We start from the raw sequence: 19627 nt of genomic DNA, 5'->3' as shown, positions 1-19627 counted from the left end.
ATTAAATTTGAAATTTCTTCCAAGCAAGAAATACACAACACAACTATAAGCTTCAGAAATGACTTAACATGTGTATTGAAATACTCCATTTAGTTTTTAAGTGTTAAGAAACATGTAGCTGAGGTCTAGTAAACTGAAAGTAAGAATTATTTCCACAAAACTTATCTCAAGCAGCAGTTTCAAGGAAATAGGAACTAAAATATCATGATTTTAAAATTGCATAAATAAAACTGTTTTAAAGGCAGTTAAGTAGACAACAAAAACAAGTTTTAACTTCAAATGAGTATACTCTTATCTGCAGCTACCGTAAAATAAGGTTTCTCATTGCTATTTTTTCATGGCTGAAGAACCAGTATGTATCATCATTTCAGGTTCGTTCTGAAGATGAGAAGAAAGCATCCCGATTTTCAGCTTCCAACTAGTTTCTGGTTTGTGAATAAAGCAGTTATTGAATTAAGAAAGCATCTGTTGAAAATTTTACCTGCAGAAATAACTGCTCTTCAGCTTGATAGGTATTTTCTGTATGTTCTTATGCAACTAGCACAAACTTCAGCAGAACGATATTTCTTCCCACCACCCAGTTAAATTTTACTTTTTTTTTCTAGTTGAAACCTATTTTAAACCACAGTGCTTCACAGGTTGTCATAACATGTTAGAAAAAATAATAATAAAAAAAAAAAGTAAAGATTTTTTGGTTGGTTGGTTGGTTGGTGTTTTGCTCACTTGTCTTTAAAATGTTTTTCCCACCACCAAACCCATTTGTATACTGCTCAAGTTCATGGTAGTTGAACTTGAAAACTCAAAAAATACTTGAAATTACTTTTCAATGATGTTTAATCATCACTAGCTCCCCCCACCTCCACCAAACATGCAGAGGAAATTTGCTTCCACTCCAATGATCTCAACTGCAGTCACAAATGAGCTATATGCCTAATGAGTCTATGTGTAGTATCAGAGATTGAGGTTAAAACATGAGCTCCGTTTTTCATAACCAGCTAATAATGGAGGTATAGAAATACTTCCCCTAATCACTTCAGCTGGACAAATGTTTGTGTTCCTATCTGCCTCGGCAGCCCCTCTGTCACTCCTCGGCGCTGCCAACTGCTCTCCTGCAGCTCTCCAGCTGCTTTCCAGTTGCACAGCTGGCACAGCTGAAACCCTCTGCTTACATTTCACCCACTCAAACGGCTGGCATCCCAGCGGATTAAGCTGTTCCTGTGCACAGAGCAGATACCAATTTTACAAAGACCTGACACTTCCTTACCTTCCAAATCACTGATTCAAGTAGCTAATCCAGCCTCTTGCTCAGCAACGCATTATATAGACCTGCAATTTGACACAGTGTGCCATAGGAAAACCAGAACAAACTGGGAACATTTCTTCACTTATATGGACTAATATGTGACAGGAATATCCTGCATTACTGTATGCTACACAGAGTCAAGCATGCAGGGAAAGGGATAGCAGTGAAGCCAAAAAAAAAAAAAAAAAAAACCAACAAACAGGATATATTTTAAAGGGTTGAAGCAATTTTAGCAGTTGTTTACTGAGAGAAAGCTCAAGGGAAAAGGAGCACAAGCAGGGAGAAGGTAAAATGACGAAATTACAGAAAGAATGGAAGAAAACACTTTTGGCAAGGATAACACAAATAGGCTGATGGAAGCAGGTCTGGAGACCTCTGACGCGAAGAGTTTGGAGTTAATATGAGGCAGGGATAAAAAGGCTTTATCTTAAAACAAACTAAGTGCCAATCTGCTCATTTCATTTGGGGAAAGTACTGCAGTATTAGATCAGAGAAATTGGAGCTCAGCACCATCCGTACAAATCAGCAGGACTTAAGGTTTCAAAATGGGCCGACACACATAGGTGACCATAGCGATCAACACACAAGAGCCAGCCTGGGTATAAGAAAAATATGTTTTTACCAACATATAGCCTTTAAAATAAATACACCTTTTGCTAAATAAATTTTAGTACACAAAACACTGCCTGCAAATCTACGTATTTGACTGATTTTGGCTGATTAAATGTTTTTTACTGAAAATGGAGAATATTATAATTTTAAAATGCCTCCAATTTTCTCCACAAACATTTCCTGAAACGAAGCTTTTGTAGGACATCATATTCTGAAACAACTTCATTTTCACATCAACTCCACTGTAGGCAGTATTTTAGGACAGTTGTCCAACAAAAAGCTCAGAAAATTACCTAATTACCAATTGCACGTACATACTACAACACTTACCCCAGCACAAATCATTACCAGTGAACACTCTATACTATTTCTCTTGCTCTTTGAGTAAGCACAGGACAGTGTGTTACCGACTGAATTTACTAATTGAATGTCTGTCTGTAAGACCCTACTACACATGCTATGGGTATCAGTGTTCATATCTGCATTGTATATTATTGCATCTCTTGTTTTTCAATCCAGTAACACTTGGTAGACTTAAGGACACAGTATGCGTGCACACCCCAAAATAAGGTTACATATTTACCAGCGTGTGCATAGAAGTATGATTTATGGCTAAATAACTGCTGCTCAGAGTAGTGACAACACCATCACTGGCGTCCTACAACATCGCTTTATGAGCTAATAAAGCTGGACTGGCACAGCGTATTTACAGCCATTTATAATAGTTAGGCAAACGAGTCATTTGAGGTTTGATTTTTTCTTTCATTCCACACGTACACACATAGCAGCAGAGCCAAAAGGCTGCCATGAGCTCCAGGCACCCGAGGGCAGGTCAGATGGTCTGTGCTCGGGCAGCCCTGGCCTCACGGCACCACCGCCAACCAGGCCGAGTACCAGATCCAGTGCCATGTCCATGTCGGATGGGCCACAGGCAAACAGAGGCAGAGGTGCCCTTTCCCAAGCCCAGCAAGATGTTAACGGCTTTGTGCAATGATAAATCCATCTGCCTTGCATATTCCTCACCTAAAACGCCAAGGTTTGGTTTTAGCACAATAATCAGAGAGCCTTTTCCAGGATACCTGAAGGCTGCTGCTTGTGTTAGTCAAAATAGAGATTAAGATCTCTACAATATTTGCTCAGGCATTCCAGGATCCAGCCAAGAGTCTACTAAAAGCAAAAAGGTCAGCTAAATGAGTGTTCAGCTAAATGAGCAATGCTTGGAGTTAGGAAAACAGCTGGGCAGACGTAGATGCTATCTAGAGAACTCTTTCAGGCAAATAAAACACTAAAAGCTCTCATTCATGCTTCGCAATAAACTCTGTCAAAACACCAGCTACCAGTACTCAAAATCCAGGTGATGTTAGCCAGAGATCAGACATCAATGAAAAAACAGCACACAGTTATTTCAAAGTGTATAAGCATCTTTGATATTGGTATTTATGTAACAATACCTCTAAAAAAAAAGAAAGTTACCACTTTTTTTTTTTTTCCAGAATCTCCGCCAACCTCCTCACTAAGGAATAAAACAGAAATGCTGTCAAACACCAAACTTTGCAAACCGCCTTGGCACTGTGATCCTGCGCTAGCACTTGGCATCCTCATCTCAACAAGTCACGGCAACCAGAGAGCCTCTGACAAACTCTGGCTACAGGAGGAAGGCTGAGGTGTGCTGAACAGCAGTTTCTGAAGAATAATTTCCAGATAATGTAGTAGTCAGATGCGTAAGCTGACCACCAACCATATTGAAAACTTGGAAACACCTTCCCTGTATATGAAATCACCCATATTAAACATACACTTTATTTTCTATAGGGAATAGAGTATCAGAGGGGAAAAGAACACACACACACACATGAAAGAAAGAAATGAAAAATATTTTAAATTCTCAAGAGCAAAAGGACATTTTTTTATCTTTCAAGTATTTTCAGACAGCCTGGAAGTAAGAATTTAGGTTTCCAAAGTAAGCAATGCTGCAATCTTCCTGAACTAGACTTTGGGAGACATTGTAATCTCTTAGGAATGAAAATTGCAAAAGGTACCTGATGACTAGAGAATAGCAAATGTGCCCACCTTCAAAAAAAAAAAAAAAAAGAAGATCAAAAGGACAATCATGGAACTCCAGACTGGTCACCCTCACTAAGGTCCTTAGGAAATATGTGTCCTCTTTTGGAGCACGTTGCCAGGCACGTGAAAGTGGTAGTGACTGAGGACAGTCTACAGGGATCTAGCAAGGGTAGATCTTGCCTGACCAGCTGAATTGCCTTCTCTGATTTCCAGACAATGTGAAAGCGGTGAATATCACTAGCTTTAGCAAGGCTTTTGACAGTCTCTCACAGCATTGCTGGTCTGAAGTTAGGATGTTACACTCTGGCTGGTTATGTTAGGTTGTACTATGCCTAGAGGCTGGTAAGAAATGAAGTACTGCAAGGCTCCCCCCTATGACATGTCTTGTTTAACATCTTTACCAGCTACCTGGAAGTGGAAGAGGAGGTGATGGAGCGCATTCTCATTGAGCTTGCAGTTGATTGAGGGTGGTTGTGCAAAGAGAAATAGTAGATAGGCTGGGACTGCCATCCAGAAAGACCCAGACAGGCTGGAGAAGTGACCTGATGGAAACTGCATGCAATCCACAAAGGCACTATTTCTTAGTCATGTGAATTAATACATTTGTTTTGCTTAGAAAAAAATCACAAAGGAAGTCAAGTAAACCCCATTAAGTAAAACTGTGGCTTACAACTTATTCTTGAATTTGCAAAATGTTCTGATATCTACAGACAGAAGTACTTGAGAGTGTTGGTATCTTTCCTACATAATCAACAGAAACTGGCCAGTTCCCAAACAGCCTCGCAGCAGAGGCCAGTCAGGGTAAATGAATGTGGGAGAAAGGGAAGGTCACTTCCTACACGAGGAACCACTGATTCAGAGGTTCTCAGCATTCAGCATTTCAAAAGAAGGACTGTGATATTTGCCTGTTCAAGCTGGTGAAATATCTTCTAAAAGTGCCACCTTCCATTTTGGGAGAAAACCTCACAGATTTTATTCTTCCCACCTTCATGAACTGCATGTTAAACTATTGGCAGGCTCAGGAAAAAGCTTTAATTTTACAGCGTACAAATTACCCAGCTAATACACTTAATAGAAGAGAAAGAAACATATTACTCTTGGCCTATGATGTTAATGCTAGGCAACCTTCATTGCCAGAATAGGGTGATGCTTCACTAAAATTTTCCCCAAGGAAAAATCAAGGTGCTGTCGTTTCAGCTTTTTATGTAGCAACTCGGCAGCTGAACATTTGCATTAATTGAGTATGATACTGGTGATGATTCTCTTCTGCAGTTGTTGGACATGCTCCGTTTCTCCTCCAGATGGTCTTCTCCCAAGTCTACAGAATTGGCTGGGAAGCTGATGTCCTTTTATAAATTGACAGCTATCCTAACAGTAATCGTGATTTCCTGAAATATTCAGAATATACAATAAAATACTAGAGTTGAGTTGTTTCCATTTGTGGGGTTGTTTTGTTTTGGTTTTATTTTTATTTTTTAATTACATCCACATAATTAGGCTAGTGAAATTACCACTGATTTGAGTAAAAAGAAAAAAAAACATAGGAATCATAACCCAGGTCTTTATCCAGGAACACCATGTTCAGGTGTCATGCCTTTTGGGGAGTGAGGACTGAAATTTCACACTATCTAAATATTCTGAGCATCACTGTACTCCAGATGGAGGGAATCAAATCCCAGCACCACAGCAGTAGCAGACATCCATCCACTGGAGTAAATCACACTCTGCAACAGGGAAGGTCAACAATCTGTTAAGAGTTAACATTAACTCAATAATTACCACTGCGAAACCTGAACAGAATCAAAGATAAGATTCCAGAAATTTCAAGAGCTCATCAGCATTTAGCATTCTTTCTTTCTCTGTGAAGTCTGAATATCTTGGCAGTAAGGATTTTTGTTTTGTTTTGTTTTTCTTGCCCTCACCTATGTAAATTTAGAAACAACAGTTGACTTAAAAGCAATACCTGATCCCACTGAGAGTTATGTTTTCACTCCTGGTCAAAATACAGAATTAGTTTTATAAACATTGTGTAATTGACCTGTGAGGTTCAATAACTCAGAACATATTGAGCAGAGAGCTTAGCAATATTCAAGAAGGGATTGAACATAATGATTAATAGCCTCTGTAACTAGACTAAAAATTGCAAGAGCCTCAATCGTCATGCTCCAGGGCACAGACTTATAACCAGCTGAGATCAGGAATAAATTTCTCCCCAGTACATTACTGTGAAGTTAGGTGCATTGGGAATACTTTACAGCTGGGAGACTTGCAGGGCCTTCAGTTTTTTCTGTTTCTTGAAAAGCATCCACATTGGTCCTTAAACATCTTAGAATGTAGGACTAAACAGACATTCCCATGGAAGAGCTGCCTAAATTGAAACTATTTCTGTAAACTGTTCATCTTAGATTTTAAACTGTTTTAAAATGGTGAATATTCTACAATATGTTTAGAAAACTGCAGAACTTCACTACTTACTCTTCCTTGGTGATTGGGCGTGAGGGAGAAACACATACCACAGCCAACCTCAACTGACGTCCCCATGTTCACCCCTCCCAAATAGACAAAAAAGCAAATCAATTCCAGTCAAATTCTTTTTTTAATGAAAATTGGTTGCAGAAGGTTTTTCTAAATTGCTCTATTTTTATGAAAAAGAAACTAACTTTTCAGCAAGAAAAAAGGATCACTAAAGAACATTAAAGCCTTTCTAATCCTCATGCCAAAATTATTTCTATTTAGACAGAACAACATTATGCTCCTTTTGCTCTACTTCCCCACCAATTTCTCCATGGGCTGGATTTCACATACAGATTACGTTTTTGGTCACAGACCACAACCTGTACCTGGCATTCCCAAGTATTTTTCCATCGCAGTGCATCATGTAGGAGGTAGCTTTGGCAGCCTGGGAAGGAGACGCCCAGGGAGCCAAAGATCCAATCCCCCCATGCAGCAATCCTTTGTTAACTTGGGGTTAATGCTGCACTGCTACTTCTAGGGTTGTTTAGTCTGGAGAAGAGGAGGCTCAAGGGAGACCTTATTGCTCTCTACAGCTACCTGAAAGGAAGCTGTGGGAAGCTGGGGGTCAGCCTCTTCTCAAAGATAACTAGTGATAGGACTAGAGGGAATGGCCTCAAGTTGCACTAGGGGAGGTTCAGGTTGGAAATGAGGAGACATTTCTTCTCAGAAAGAGCAGTCAGGCATTGGAACGGGTTGCCCAGGGAGGTGGTGGAGTCACCATCCCTGGGGGTGTTCAAGGAAATGTTGTAAGTGGTGCCTGGGGACATGGTTTAGTGTGTAATATTGTTGGTAAGGGGACAGTTGTACCAGATGATCTTGGAGGTCTTTTCCACCCTTAATGGTTCTATGATTCCAAAGCCAGTACTCTGTAAAAACCTTGGTTTTCACTCAGATTGTCTAGAGAGGGAAGAATTCTCTCTATTTGTAGCATTTACATCAGCCTTTATGATTCTATCCATCTTCAAATGTTTAAACATTTATTACTATTTTTAAGCATTATCCTTCCATAGCCATCCCAATCCAGTCAAATTTGCCAGAGTTATCCGTAGGTTTTGCAGTCTCACCAACATTTCATCATTTACTACTGTTTTTTCACTGCTTACCAAAGTATTTCAGGCACTAAAGGATGCTGAGATAGAAGATATGAGCTCTAGCCATTTCACTACCAGCTCTGACTTTCAGGGCAACCTGTACAATGAATGCATTCTGCTGCTGAACTAAGCATAAATAATTGGGGTTTGGGTTTCTTGATTTTATGATTTCTGTGAAAGTCATCCTCTCACATCAGAAATATTCCCCTATTCTGCAATAAATAAAAAACATATACAAAACACATTAGCCACATGAAAATCATGAGGTGGAACCTTGAACTAAATGAATCACAAGAGGCAGCTAGGCAGAAAGAGCTTCCATTGTCATCATCACCTGGAAAGAAAAAAAAAAAAACAAAAAAAATGCCATCATATAACAAACTTAAGAAACTATAGCAATAAGGAAGAAACAACAAAAGCAAAGTAAGAATGTTGGGTTTTTTTCTTCCCCTAGAGTCAGACTGGGGCAAGATATCCATTCCTCTCAGTGGGGAAATCTGGACAGGAATCTTCCTGATGGAAGACAAAAACGTACTAAAGCAAAAAGACATTTTTATACTCCATTATAATGGAGAAGCTGAAAAGCCTGAAGCCTACTATATCTCTTTTAGAACTATAAAGGGAGAATAAAGCAGAGTTATTGAATTCCTATGCACATACAGAACAGGGGAGCCAAAACACAGGAAAAATGACAGGAATCAAATCGGCGTCTGCTACTGCACAGCTGAGTGCTGGAAGGAAAGGAGGAAAGTTGCCAGAAGTTGACGGACAAGCATGTAATAATTGGACTTTCGATTCCACTGCAATAATAGAGTCATGAAGTCTCATGTTGCCAGGTACGCTCTCCTTTAGACAGGTGAGGAAATGAAGGTATGGAATGTGTATTTTTTCCAGGTCACCCTTTATGCCTGTAACACATTGGCTTGACAACCAGACCACAAAGCTCACTGGATAAATGTGGTAAAAAATAGTCTTAAGAGGTAAACTGCAGCTGCTCTGACAAGAAAGAGAACAGTTTCAGCAACAGCCTCGCGGTGCCTCAGTGCACTTTATACACGTCTCTGCAACCACTGTGGGCACCAAAAGGCACAAAATCAGGTGAACAGCTCGTCATCCCTCTCTCCTCTATGAAAATTTCAGTCCAAACTCATATTTTCCATTCCCTTGATGATGTTATGGGCATCATTAAGCTTTTGGGGGTAGGCAAGGAAGGGGGAAGAGTAACCTGATTCAGAAAAGTCTAGCTCAGTTTGGATGCAAATATAGAATAATAAGAATATAAGACTATTTTAAAATATAGCAGCAATCACAAAACTTAGAAGAAACACCAAAAAGTTAAGAGAAAAATGTTTGTTTCCCCTCTTCATTTGTTATATTTTAAAATTTTAAGGAGAATATGATAAAAGGAATGACAAAAGTTTAGTTCCTTTTTTTTTTGTTCTAACTGAAAAGATGATTCAATGAGTTTTCATTATATATTCATTTATCTTTATGAGGGAATTTCTCCCAAGAGACCAAGACAAGCTTCTCAAAGCTGTTCTAGTATAATACAGAATGAATAAATTAACAAATTAACTTCAACAGTTTTCAAGGCAGATCCACATTCTGCCCACAGATATTCATGTTCAGTTCTCAGCAACATCAGCAGGCGTTGCCCACACATGACAATTATTAGCCTCTACAAACCTGAGAAATAACTGACACCCAGCTCACAGGGAACAACAACCAACACATCAACTGCACGCACACGCACCTGACAGCACACAAGCTAGTACTCACAAGCACCACTAGTAAAAAAGACCAAAGTATTACTCTCACTGTGAGAATGATGAAAAAATAAATCAGTATAATGTAGGTAATTCTGGAAGGTCAAAATCACTACTTGAAGCAGAGTTGCCAACCGGAGGAATATGGAGCTAACAGGACTATATTCATTTTAAATATAAAATTAGAACAAGGTTATCTTTTCAAGTGTCTAGAAAAAGGCATGAAATCCCAGTGGGTCCCACTCCCTATTCTGGCCCAAGATAATTACTAAGAAGAAGCTGGAATGTTTTATCTGGAATTTCTTCTGAACAGCATGACTGCCCACAAGAATTTTGTTCCTACTATGGTTCTGAGGATACAATATCATAACTTCTTAAAAAAAACTGCTTAGCAGTTAACAGTTAGCATACAGAGCTTTGCTGATCATATACAAACACATTAATCTCATATGTGATGTAAAATTTATGTATAGATAGACATTGCACAGCATCCAGGTAATCAAGATACATTTAGAATTAATTCTTAGTGCTGAATATTTTATTGCCACATCATTGCCTGGAGTCAGACTCAACAATTTTTGTGGGTCCCCTCCAACTCAGGATATTCTATGAGTCTACAAAAACCACCAAAATCACCTGCATGTTTATACTGGGTCCACCTGGGATGAAGCTAACTTTCCCTGCAGCGGCCCGTACAGTGCTGCGCTCTGCACTAGAGCAGCTAGAACAGCATCGGTGTCACACCAGTGCTTTGTCTATTGCTGAACAATATTGGCATAGCATCAGGACTCCCTCCAAACCCCCAGAGCAAGTAGGCCCCACGTGGGCAAGAGGTGGGGAGGACAGCTGACCTAAACCAACCAAAAAGGGATATTCCATACCCTATGGTGTTACACTCAGCAATAAAAGGTGGGAAAGGGGAAGCTCTTGTTAGGAAGATGTCTGTTCTCCCAAACAACCACTAGGCGTATTGAGGCCCTGCTTCCCAGGATGTGGCTGAACATCGCTCATTGATGGGAAGTTGAGAATAATATTTTTCCTTCTCTCTCTGTGTTTCTGTGCAGCCTTTGGTTGGTTGGTTGGTTGTTTTTTTCCCCTCTTCCTTTTCCCTTTATTTAAATTGTCTTTATCTCAACCTATGAGTCTTCTATTTTTTTCTTTCCAGCATACTTTCTTCTTCCCCCCTTCTTCTGAGGAGGGGGATTGAGAGAGAGGTTGTGGTGGAGTTTAGCTGCCCAGCAGGGTAAAACCACCACAATTTTTTCAAGTTTTACTTCAGACTTACAAATACACAGAAGAGGAGGAAGCAAACTGCCGTGACCCAAATCAGTTATTTCTTGAAAAACTTCTCAGTATTTCTTGCATCACTCAAGAGCAGCACTAGGACGTTTTTTGGGAGCTAACAACCAGCTGAGCGGAATGGAAACCTGAGACAGCAGACAAAATATTCACTAGTTTACGAGCTGCCATGAAGTGCATCTCTGGTACTTTACATTTTTTACTATTACATACAATGACAGCAATGGATTATTATGAACATGTGCAGGACAAAGTTAAACTACATGTTTAATAGCCAGTGATATTTACATACCAAGGCCTTGTTGCTTCAAATATCCATGGGTATGTTCTACAGCTTTGCTTCAGTTCAGTATTGTATTTGAAATACAAAACAGAGCATGTCCATGAAATAGACAAAGGTCGAGATTAATTCAAAATTTTTGTTTTAAAAGTTCTCAGTCTGACACAAGCCATTTGCACAAAAGTCACTACAGGAGTTTCTTCTGTGCATAAGTTACCAGGACACCATGACTGCCACCAACTTGCTCTGTTGCCAAAAGAGAGTTTATGCATGCCCTCTCTCCTCCCCCCTAAAGCTGCAGTCCTGCTGTATGTCATTTTGACTAACAGGCAGTAGAGACGTCACACTGGCAGGCCCTCACCCAGCACTCATTAGTGTTTTCTTTGCTCATTTTCAAGTGGAAATGGCTGTTACAATTACTACCACCCAGACAGATGTTGCAGTCACTTTCGCTAACAACAGAATGATATCATGAACACCTACTTTTCAGCAGAAGAATGTCACTTGCAATGCAATATGCCTTCCTTCAGAGGAAATCATCTATCTCTGTTTAGTGGTTAATAGGTTTTTGGCTGTAGAGCCCCTCTGGTCATGACAGGCTAGCAGTAGGAGTGTTGCAGGTCTGACACGCAGGAGCTACAGCAATAACACTTCCCCCTTGCAAATAAAAGCCTTCTGTCTGAGAGATGGTAGCATCCAGTTGCTGCATGGGTTTGGACATTTTAAATGAAAATTCCACCCCATGGACAAGCTTTATCCTAACTGAATTGCAAATAATATCAGCACTGAGTGCCAGCTGGTATTGTTTCTCTGTAGTTTCCCTTCAGTTTCCCTCTCCCCCCTCCTCAATTAATACAACAATATTCATGACCTGTCGTGTCTTACTGCTTAATTATGTACTTTGTGGAACAAAGCTTTAAAAATGAGACTATCAGGCTGGAGGGGGGGAGGGGGAAGAACAGGACAACCAGATGTGCAAAGAGAGAGGGGAAAACAAAGGGCATTTTGAAAGGGAAGTGAGAGAATTAGGATTTGTATGGTGATGAAAGGAAGGGGAGACAAACAGAACAAGGAGATGCACAGAAAACGTATTAGTTCAGTCACTTGATATATATATATATATATATAAATATGCTGTATTAAATAATGCATCCTGCAGTTACCTAATATGATTTAAAAAATGCTTGGAGCTAAGATCTCAAACCACTCCCATTTCATTATGTAATAGACACAATTCCTGGTGACAGAAAAAGAATGCTGTATTATTTTGGCAAATCTAGAAAAAAAAAACAGCTGAATATATATTGGCAAATCTTGTGTTAAAAGGTATATTTTACATGGGATAATTAATTTACACTAAAAGATATTATGAAGAACTGCTGCACAGTTATGCAACACGGTCATAGTAACCAAGACAGTTTTTCACACTTCCATTTTCTTCATCTAAACTTTCTTTCTTTATCCAGTATACTGCTGAATTTATTTTGCATATTTAGTCAACTGAAGAAACTTAATGAATGAAACTGACTGGTTTGAAACTGACAGTTTAAAGCATTGAAAATAAGACTTTTTCAAAAGCCTTTAGGTTCACTGTACTCCTAAAATATCCTTGCAAAAATAATTACTGACAGTTCCAAGTATACTATATTTTGCCACATTAAAATATTTTGTACCAAAAATGAGAGAGGGAAGGAAGGAGATTTCTCATTACAGTAGGAGTCAAAAAGCCATGCCCAAACAGTTGAACAGGGGGCCTGACTCAAGACTGTAGAGCCCCTCCCATCCCCACTAATCCCAATTTCACAGCATCACTTCAGTATCCAGAGTGGCCATAGGGAAGGTTAAACTTTTCCAAAAATGCAAGTGAAGATTTTAAGACAATTTGTAAAAACAAATAATATTCTCTTTGGACAACAGTTAACAGAAGCAGCAGTTCTCTTAGAGGTAAAGCAACGATGGCCTCCATATTTTGTAGCAGAAGCCACAGAGTTCAATAACAGAAAGAAAACTCAAAAAGAACTCGTTTACTTGCCCCCATTTTAATAACCTCCAGCTTGAAGTCACTGAACTTTGCATAAGTCACAGTTTATTCAAGTGAAAGTTGTTTCATCACTCCTTCTTCAGATTGTTTGAATTCAGATTAAGAGTTACACATCCTTTATCCACATGGAGAGAAAGCAAATTTTCTTCTGATTTATTTACTTTATTTTTATTACCTAAATGTCTTTGTGAAGTTCAATACTTTAAATACTTAATGTAACATAACATGAAGGGAGGGGGGGAACACAAAATTTGACACAAATTTCATCTGAGTTTTTTCAAAAAAGGGAATACTGACCATTAAACCGACCACTAACAGAAGTGAGAAAGATTTTCTATGTGTTCTGTGCAAAATTCAGGCTAAGTTTGTGAGCCGAGAATGTCAGACTACTATGAATTTTGCAGAGCCCACAGCTTTACACCTTGTCCTTCTCAAGCTCTGCTGAAACACAGCTCCTGGTCAGTTTTTCAGCTGTATAATTAAAAGCAAAAATGTAGTCTGAGCATCAAATGCCATTTGACTAATCCTGCCAAAAACAGCTTAATTTAATAGGTTGTCAAATGCTTTAATCCATGCTGTGTTTTATAGATGGACACTTGGATGGAAACTTGCACGCTCAAGAACACAACGTACAAAAAAAATACAGAAACAAAATAGCCCTTTTGCCCACAAATTACTGCCATGACAACATTTTAAATCCAAGGGGATATAAGCACAAAGAAAGAACTGCCCCAGAGACTGCAACTACTTTATAAAGTTCTAACTAAAGAATTCATTTTCAACAAGACATTCCCATTGCTTATTCTTTTGGTTTTAAAAATAGTTCCCGCAGTACAATATACCCAACTGCATATCAGACTTTCATACGTCAAAAGGACATACTCAACAAATTAAATCAATGTGCACCGGACACAACTAAGTTTTCCAGCTTTTTCATTCACAGTGTAAGCTTTAACTCACATTTAACTTAGTCAGCCAAATACGCGTATGACACCTAGTTTCAGGGCTCTATTATGTCAACAAGAAAAATAATTTCATAGTAAAGAAAAAATGTCTACTGCAAGATCTATTTTACCACCCTACAATAATGCATTGAATGACAAATCACCAACTCCTCACAATAGCTGGTTTACATCAAATACCATCCCAATTCATTTGATTAACCTTTACTGATAACAAATACAGACACCATCGTATGTCTTCTATACTAATGTTTTTTTACACATACTAATTCATTAAATTGTAGACTTGATATATTTTTTAAATGTATATGTCCCTCCCAAAAAGTTACTCCCAGGAAAGGGAACTATTTCTTCTCCTCTCTTACACAGTTATTTTTAAAGGGATTTGTATACTAGAAAAGATGCTGCAGTAAAGCAGCAAACACATCAAACACTCTTGCACAAGGGAAAAAAAATATCACAGTTACTGACATTGGATGCAACAGCTAAAAATCTGTCTTCTAGGGCTAGAAATTGTAAACTGGTTTGGCGAAATAATTTCCTCAAAGAATGCATGACACACGATAACCTTTAGACATACTAATCTGATATGTTTCAGCCTCATCTATCAGCATAGGAAAGAAAAAAAATACAGAGGTATGAAGACTAGAGGGGTTTCGGTATTATCTAACTGTGGCATTAGATGTGTGCTGGTAGTTAATACATTTCACGCTCTCATAACCCATTACCCAAACGTGGTACAGATGTGTTCAGGCAGTTTGACACTAGATGTCAAAGCCAGACCTGAATGACTCCTCCTAAGGACTCCCTGCAAGACTGACAAACCCATGGTCAAGAAATTCTGCACCTCCAAGAAACTGTGTCCAAAGCTTTCAGGCATGACTGTTGGTTTTTTTCTTCGAATGGCAGTGACCCAAGCTCACAGCTCTCAGGTTTCACATTCTTCATAGCTTGCAGTGAGTTTTGCCCTGGGGTACTGTTGTTGTTGATCTATGCTATTGTAGTTATTTTAAAGTCTGATTTCAGAACAAGTACTAGGGGGCACACAATTAAGCAAACAACAAGAGCCTGAACTTACACAAACAGGAACCTATTCACTGCATAAACAATATTTCCACAAAATGCCCTTACATCAGAAGTTTTCCAGGCTGCTTCATTCTTTCACCATTTATTACTTTCCTGCTGATAAAGTAGTTTCCTCTACTTTTAAACATAAAGCCAATTAAAGCATCCTAATTTTCATATCTACTTCCACTCCTTTTACTTGCATTCTTGTACACCCTCTTCCCTATTGAAAAAAATAAAGCATTTCATTATGCCATACAAAACACATTTTTAATATATTATTTACTGCTTTGCTCTGAGTACACCTTTTAAATAAGCTACAGCTTAGGCCTCCTTTGCACTTGTAACCTTTGCCTTCCCTATATTCTCAAAATTACCAACTTCAAATTAAGAATGTGTATTCCTTCTTTATTCTTATCATTGCAAAAACCCACTTTCTCTTTTTAAGAATACGCAACAGAATCATTTACTCAAAACTTCTTCTCAGAGGCTGTACAGTGTGCTCCCCAAAATTAATGAATTCATTTGAGCAGAACATGGAAGGCTGCACATTTCTATAACTACCTCTTAAACGATGACAACCTGGCTTCTATACTAATGCATGGCATTTATTTATTTAACTTTCTGTGTCAGTGGTGGTAGCTTAGGTATTCACGCATATTGCGACTATTCCATAATAAGCTTTACTGTGTGCATATATATATATATATATATTTATTCTCACCTAGTGAGATTTTAGATTTGCTATCTAAATAGCCACAAACATATAACACACTGAAGAATAAAAACCAAAGACATACCTATTATATCTGCTAGGCACAAATCTGGCAGAAATGTCTGAGATAATTAAAAAATGAGACAAATTTTAATTGCAACTTTTGATAAGAAATCATATCCTCAAATTTAACATCACCATAAAAAAAATCTGATCCATCCCATCTAAGAATAATCAATATCAATATTTATCGGCTGTAAATACATTTTGATCTTCCACCTCACTATTGGATGACTTTTGCAAGAAGAAATGTTTCTCTAAGGCAACCAAATTATTTGCCCAAAATTATAAAGAGTCAGCTTAAAAACACCTCTGTGTTGAAATTGACAGTGCTATTGGTTTTTTTCAATCCTCTTCCCTAATCACTTGATACAAGCAGCTGGGAGGAAGCTCTATAGATCCATTCAAACAAACATTTCAGATTAAAGGTATTTTAATAAGTATAAAATTACCAAAAAAATCAAATGAGTATTGAGAAATCCATACACCACATTTTGGGGGAATCCCCTGAATGGATTGCACATGGCACCAAAAGAAAGCCTGTGAGGATACATAAAAACCAAGAGTTTTCTCATTTGTCTGAAGACTTGAAAAACACAGCTGGCTTCTTTGCTGCCCTGCCTGTCACAGATGGGACACTCACCTACTGCAGCCTTGGCAGGATGTGGTACCGGCAGCCCCAGGTAAAAGGCACACGGCTATTTTAAGGCCTAGTTTTTATCCTAGGTTCCAGTACAAATGAACAAACAAAAAGAAATCCAACTAAATACACATCAGACAAGCACCAAAGGATACAAATTGCAGAAATGTAAACCATGTCTCACGCTTGCACCACCACCTTAGGTTATAATGCAATAATCAACAAAAAAATAGCAGCTCTTGTAATCCCAGCCAAATGCACTCCTGTGTTTCCTGCTGCCACTTCTTACTTTCAATATGGTTAGAATGAAAGGCAGGACCTCAGCCAAAAATGTTTTTTATCATCTGAATCTTAGTGAAGTTTATGTCCCTACTTGCTGTTAAATTACACAGATTAGTAACATGAGTAAAATAAATACAATCCTTCACATGATGAAATTTTGAGTTACCACATCTGAGAAGAAAAGCACAAACAGCATATATTTGGCATATACAAGGCATTTGTTGTCCAGGTTCAAAGGCAGGGCTTCTGTTTGGAAGGCTCTGGCTCTTCAGCCACCGAAGTCCTTTATTTAGCTGCTTGTTATTACTGACTTGTCAACGGGAGACAGTGCCTTCTAACACTGTATGAATACTGTGGCAATGAAATATAAATATAAGAACAAAGAATTGTCTGGACTTATAGGTAGTTGAATGCTTATGAAGCTGTGGCATCAACTGACATTGCATAGCTGGCATTGCATTACTTTTAGGCTGCAGAGGCGCACACACACACGTGGCCTGGGATACATTTCCACACTGACGTTTAGATTCCCCAAAACAGTTACCTTAGAGGGACTTAAATTTTGCAGCTCTAACCGAAACTGTACCAAATACCTCTGCATATGACTCATCTGGCCAGTTATTAGAAAAAGGGATGCTTCCCTTAATCTCATTTGGAGTATGTCCCATTCATATCTACTCTGCTTAGATTGGGCACTGGTTTGCAGCTGTGTACATTTGTAACACTTTCCTATCAGGTGCTTAATACCCAGCTGCTGACACTGCTTTATTAGTTAATCAATCAAACCCATACATTTCCTAGCTGCAGCCCCGCAGGTGCTATGGGTTGATGCAGATCCAGCACAGGGCCATTTGTCGAGGGTCACTGATCAGGTTCACCTCTGCTTCCACCAATGCACGCTGTTTTAATACACCTCAGCACCATTTTCCCTGCACCAGAAGAAAATGCAACAAAATGTAGAATCTTACCCATATCTGTTTGGTTCCATCTCCTTTAATGACATATCCTCAATAGTTTTCCTTAGGCTCCAAAGGCAGCACTGATTTGATGTATCAATGATTTTTACAAGGCTCACAACAGAATCAGATCACCTTTTCCAGGGTGACTTCTTGCCATAAAGCACTACCAGCTCCATTATGCTCATTTCTTGCAACACTTCAGAGGAAATTGTTTTAAACAGCAAAGCTGCAACCTCTGGCATCCCTCCCACCAGCTGCCTCAGTTCACATGTAAACTACAAAAGGTTAGGGGATATTTTTCCTCATGGACATCTCTATGTATGATATTCAGAAAGAAAAAACCCACACAGATGCACTATTAAAAGCCTCCCTACACATTCCCAACTAGTGCCTCAGCTTCCAAGTCTTTCTACATGTTCCTCCTCATTCTCCACTGATCCTTCACTCTGGCAATGCCACCAGGCCAGCCGCCTTTTCTAATTACCCCTTTCCCTCTCCTCTCTGCCTTCTGTGCTGAAAAGAAGCCTTTTTCCTATTTGTTCCCCAATGTGCTGAGCACATCTACAAGATAATCTGCCTAATGCCTTAAAGCATTGCTCACTGATGGGAGAAATAAACTGTAGTGTCTTGCTCTTCCTCTTTCCCATGTGCTATTGCTTAGTACCACAAAACAGTCTACACACACACACTCTTAGAGAAATGACGCACTCATACATCCTAGAGGGATCATGCTAGTGCTACAAATCTGAAGGAAGTGACAGTAAGTACCCCCAGTCGTAAATCTTGTCTGACGTCCTTCTACAGAGTCTAGTTTATTTGTACGGTTTGCAGAACTACTTAGGCAAATGTTTACTTCCTGAGCATGTATAGCTGTCTTCAAATGGCTAATGCTCCCCAGAAGACGACCCAGGGAAGGAAGAAAAAGAAACAAACACCTTTGGACTCTCATGTCCACTCAGCAAGCTTCTACCCCAGTCCTCAAACATGTATACCCACCATATTCTGCATACCTTCCCGTGATGGAGAAGTGCTCCAATCTGCCTTCCTAATTTTAATAAAATAGGTATTTGTGCTTAAAGGGGAAGAGAGAGCAAGAACAAGCAGAATATACATCCATTTTATTGGTATATGCTCCACAGTACCTTAGCAAGTTTTGCTTTCATCTTGTATTTTTAAAGCACGGCAAAAGTATGGAATTACTTTTGTCCTTTGACTGAGGAACAAAACAAAATCAAAACCAGAAAGACATTACTGCATGGGAACTGCTGGACAAAATAAGTCATGCATTTTGCTGAACGATGAGAGCTTGAAAAGACAGCAACAACCTCAACACAAAACCAGAAAAAAAAATTCATAACAGATTTACAAAAACATTAAGCCAGTGATGCTTTCCTGTAAGACTACTACCTGAAACATAAGTGAAAAGAAATGGTGAAGTATTTCAAGAGGAATTTTAAGTACCGCTTTAAAAATCCCCCTTTTATAAACAGTTTAGTTCTTTTCCTACACATTTCTTGTTTTCCACATACAGAAGCTAGTCGTGGGAGTAAAACAGAAAATTATACCCTTCTGCATGAAGCACTTCCAGCTAGAAAGAGTTCAGAAATCCAAATTCACTGCCTTCCCTCAGTAACTCTACCAGAGACAAGCTCTCAGGGCCACAACTGGCAGGAAATCAGAATGGTGAAGTGATACATCGTTACTCTCTGTGGCATGAATCTCACCAAAAATGTTAATTAAAGCACTCGTTAGTTATCTTGACAAAATTACCCTATTTATCTGCTAAAGAAAACAGACAGCATTGATGATTAAACTGGTGTCATTTACAGCCTGTATTTATACACTGACTTACCTGTAATAAGTTATTTAACTCCCTTCCATCACATTTTGAAAACTGATAAACTTTTCAAATAATTTGTCTAGGAAGAACTTTTTCTATGTGATTGGACACTGAAACTGCCCTTCTTGGGAACC

At 38.9% G+C, this 19627-nt stretch overlaps 1 protein-coding gene across 2 annotated transcripts in view; it reads right to left on the bottom strand.

Moving 5' to 3' along the window:
- The window catches only part of CDK14 (cyclin dependent kinase 14), a 328969-nt gene that overhangs the window by 282505 nt on the left and 26837 nt on the right, over positions 1–19627 (bottom strand). Inside the window, exon 1 of one of the 2 annotated variants that reach the window (XM_066991699.1) lies at positions 7858–7918. The exons of the other annotated variant lie outside the window; for it this stretch is intronic. The gene's annotated coding sequence lies outside the window, so the exon portion shown is untranslated. Of the gene's footprint in view, positions 1–7857; positions 7919–19627 lie in introns of those variants that run through there. 2 annotated transcript variants of the gene reach the window in all.

Source organism: Anser cygnoides, chromosome 2 (assembly GCF_040182565.1).
Source record: "Anser cygnoides isolate HZ-2024a breed goose chromosome 2, Taihu_goose_T2T_genome, whole genome shotgun sequence".
Lineage (NCBI taxonomy): Eukaryota > Metazoa > Chordata > Aves > Anseriformes > Anatidae > Anser > Anser cygnoides.
Note: the sequence above shows the minus strand (reverse complement) of the source record. Positions and strands in the feature narration are given on the sequence as shown.